We start from the raw sequence: 4,205 nt of genomic DNA, 5'->3' as shown, positions 1-4,205 counted from the left end.
GGGCGTGCTCGGGGACCGCTGCCCCGGAGCATCGCACCCTCCCGGGGCTGCCCGGGCCGGGCACGGGGCCGCGGGGGAAAGGGGCTGTGCGGACACACGAGGCGTGGGATGACGGAGCTCCTCCATCGCACTCTCGGCCAACAAAAGCATCCGCATCTTGGAAAGTACCTTAAGACTTTCCAGGTGCCAGGTGCTGCCTCCTGGCACCCCGTATCCGCTGCTGACACCCCATACCCACAGCCAGCACCTCGTACCCACTGCTAGCACCCCATATCGACTGCTGACACCCCGTACCCACAGCTAACACCCCATACCCACTGCTGACACCCCGCACCCACTGCTGACACCCCGTACCCACAGCTAACACCCCATACCCACTGCTGACAGCCCGCACCCACTGCTGGCATCCCGTACCCACTGCTGGCACCCCATACCCACTGCTAGCACCTCATACCTGCTGCTGGCACCCCATACCCACTGCTGGCACCCCGTGCCTACACCTGACCCCTGTACCCACACCCAAATGCTTTGCCCACCTCAGGCTGAGTGGTTCTGTGGGGGCTGACCTGGCAGCAGCCAGCCCGACCCACAACCAAACCCCACCAGTTTCATGGAATTGCCGAATGGTTTGGGTTGCAAGGACCTTAAAGACCATCTCATTGCAAACTCCTGCCATGGACAGGGACACCTTCCACTTGACCAAGCTGCTCCAAGCCCTGTCAGAGCTGGCCTTGATTTTCATATTTAGGGTTGCAGCAGCAGCAGATGTGTGCAGTGGCAGCTCTTTGCTAGCAGAGAACAAGAATCTCAATGTTCAGGTAGGGTTGGCCCTTCTCCACTGAGCCCGGAGGCTGAGGAGGTGAGATGTAGGCTGCACCATGGATCAATTCAAATCAGTTTGACAGGATCTCAGATTCAAGGTGTTTCCAGAAACTCAGGGACACCCTTACTTTACCTGGAAAAACCATACTGTTTCCCATTTAGCACATCACAAAATGATTCCAGAAAGATTATTTGTTTAAGGTATGTTTGTTTTCTAATTTTGTTTTGTACTAGGAGTTTGTTGGGGTTTTCATTTTTTTACCATGGGTCAGTAACAAATTTTGGTTTAACACAGAAATATTTCTTGTGCCTAAGACAGGAAAAAAATTTGAATAGATTTTTTAAATCAGACTCTAAAGAGTTCAGCCTTTACAAAAGTCATTACTTAGTCACAGTCCTATCGTCAGCAAATTAAAATAATTATTTAAATAGACAGATTCATGTACATTATGAATCCAGTGCAAAAAAAAAAAAAAAGCATGAGCACTAAACTTAACACTGACTATAATTAAAAATGAATTCATAATACTAAAAAGTCACATAGAAATATAAATAGAGTCCTGGAAAGCACAACTTTCCTTTAAAAGTTGGCATGAAAACGTAATATAAGAAAAATACGTTTCTACAAACTAAAAGGTCAGCTTTTAGTCAAGCTTTCCTGGAACTGACGTACCACCTTGCTTATTCTAAAGGTTGCAAAAGAATGTTTCTGGAATGAGCGAGAAAGTCAGGCCCTCAAGCATCTTTAACCTTTTCTAATAACAACAGCAGATGGATTTTTCTGTGGTTTTCACAGTCCATTTGGGTAGACTACGGAAGGGAAGAAACAAGCTTTGCCAAGAAAGCAGCACAGGTAAGTCCCCAAGGTCTCCAGATTGTTATACAAAGTTGTGCCTTTCTGTATTTTGTGCTCACACCTTCTCCTTCACCTTGTGCCCTGCTCCCCCGCCTCCCTTGCTTTGTGTACCCTTTTCCTTTGCTTTCCCTGCCCCTGCCCCTAAATCCCACACCCAGCATCCTGACTGTAATAATTGGTACCCATCTCTTCCAACAAAACTCACTGTTCCCAAACCTCCAGCAAAACTGAGCCCCACTCCTCTCTCAGCTACTTATCTCCACAACGAAGGGATAAAAAAGGTTGGATGGGATTTTTCTGAGGTTTCTCATGCTCCCACTGAACCCCCACACACATCTGGCGCTTGATCTCTCCCCTTCTTCATATTTTGGAAACTGCTGCTATGGCTAAACTGAATCAGGGCTCAGTTGACTGAAAAAAATATTCAGTTGATTTTCAGTTGATTGAAAAAAAAACAAAACCAAACCAACAACAAACCACTGTGGTTTGCGAAAGATCCCTTAGTTTAAAAAAATGTAAAAGAGATAAACGAAACCCCAGGATGCTTGCAAAACATCTCAGGGCCAGCAGTTTACCCATGTAAACTCACACCCTGAAGCCAAGGAAGAGGTGCTGGACCCCAAATTCCTGGGACAACACAGGGCACCAAGGTCTCCTTGGGGGTCCTGGGGTTCCATCAGCTTTTCCAGTGTGGCCTCCTTGTCCTTTGCCGCAGATATGAGATCCCTGCTCTCACCCAGGCAGAGTGTCAGGATTTATTTAATGACTTAATCTCCTGAAACTTTCTCCCTGTGGGTGTCACTGCTTGAAGAAGGTATTTAACTATAAAATAAATGTTATGCTCCTGGGTTACTGATGCCTACTTAACTGGAAGGAAGGGCAGGTTTCAGCTGCATGTTACATTTTACAGAACACAAAATAATGGGTGTTTCTATTTCAGAGCCTTTTATAAGAAAAGCACTTTGATGTTTAAATGTCAGACAGCTGAAGAATAGTTATTATTTTGTCATCAGTCCTGTATTAATCTTTAGTGAGGATAAGAGCACTTCTTTAAAAAAACCCCAACAACTTAGCCATGTTTTTTAAGTGATTAATACCTAAAATTTGTCTGCGTTCTGTTCCCGGGACTCCAGGTTCACCAGAATAACCAAACTGCTTCATCAGTTTGTAATTCTGGATTTTCAACTATATTGTAAAAATGGCTAATACAAGTCACTCTCAAATGCACAGGGACCCTCTATTTATGTACTGAATATTTGGGTATTGATTATATTATTTTTAAAACCTTTATCGGATAAGTGATGCATCTTATTACCTCTTAATGCCCTGTCCAAATAAATATGGTTCTCCTGTGTTTGCAACCACATTTTATACAGACTTTATTTATTTTTTTTAAGATCTTGATAGTAAATGAAAATTAATGTGCAAACATCAATATCTTTTCCAGAAACAAGTACTATTGACTCCTGTACTGCAGAACTTGTTGCAAACCTAGGAGACACTTGGCCCCTGGTTCCAGGTGTGGGGGAAACCTGGCTGAAAAGGATTTTTATTTAAGAGTGCACAGTGGAAAATCCAGTGAAAGCTGGCCTGGAACTGCAAAATGATGGCCCAAGTGGGTACTCGAAGGTGACAAAAGGACCTCAGGTAAGGGTGGATTTTGACTGTAAATTATCATTCAAGTTAGTCAATGTGAAATAAACTAATTGTAGCGCTTGTGTGATTGTGTTAATAATTGGACACAAGTCAACATTGAAGTGACTGCCTTGTTTTCCAGGCTGTTATTCTGAAATTTTTCATCATGAAAATAGTCCTAATTTCTGTGTACCTCATCAGCAAATCTATATCCACATAAACAACACTCGTTATCATTTTCTTATCCTTTTTCCTATTTTGTTTTTCTTCCAAATCATTAAAAAGGGGTTTTACAGCTGCTGGATCAATCATGAAAAAGCCCAAACTGAAAAAAAAATTGTTGTATAAAAAAAATTTGGACGATCTAAGAACTCAATTTGGCAAATAACCGAACATTCTAGAAATAGAAAATACATCTTTCATTGTATTTACATTGGGAGTTTATTTACATTTGCAGTGAAACATTGTGCTAAATCAGGTTCCAGGACGCTCAGCTCCTAAGACAGATTTCCTTTCCATACCAGTAAGCTTTAGTATCAGGGAAAATTAAAATAAAAGGTCAGTTTAAGCATTTGGCATAATTTATTTCGGGGCTGCTGCCGTGGTTGATTTTCACCTTGACCAGTGGTATTTTCCCAACAGCTCCTGTTTCTTACGAACTCATTATTTTGAAACTCGATACAAGAGATGCAAGCGATATTATTTTTTTACTTATTAGCAGCATTAATTTTTTTGCGGTGACCACAGCGACTTTCTCCAGGTCCCCTGGGTTGGTGTGGAGGGCGGCCGGACCCGGGGCCGTGAGGGGGCCGTGAGGGGGCCGTGAGGGCAGCGCCCCGCCCGCTCCATCCGGGTCTCTAGGCGATGCCGTTGCGAGCGTTCACACCCCGCG

The sequence above is a fragment of the Geospiza fortis genome, unplaced genomic scaffold, assembly GCF_000277835.1.
Source record: "Geospiza fortis unplaced genomic scaffold, GeoFor_1.0 scaffold172, whole genome shotgun sequence".
Lineage (NCBI taxonomy): Eukaryota > Metazoa > Chordata > Aves > Passeriformes > Thraupidae > Geospiza > Geospiza fortis.
The sequence above is the reverse complement of the archived record's forward strand: the minus strand, read 5'-3'. Positions refer to the sequence as shown.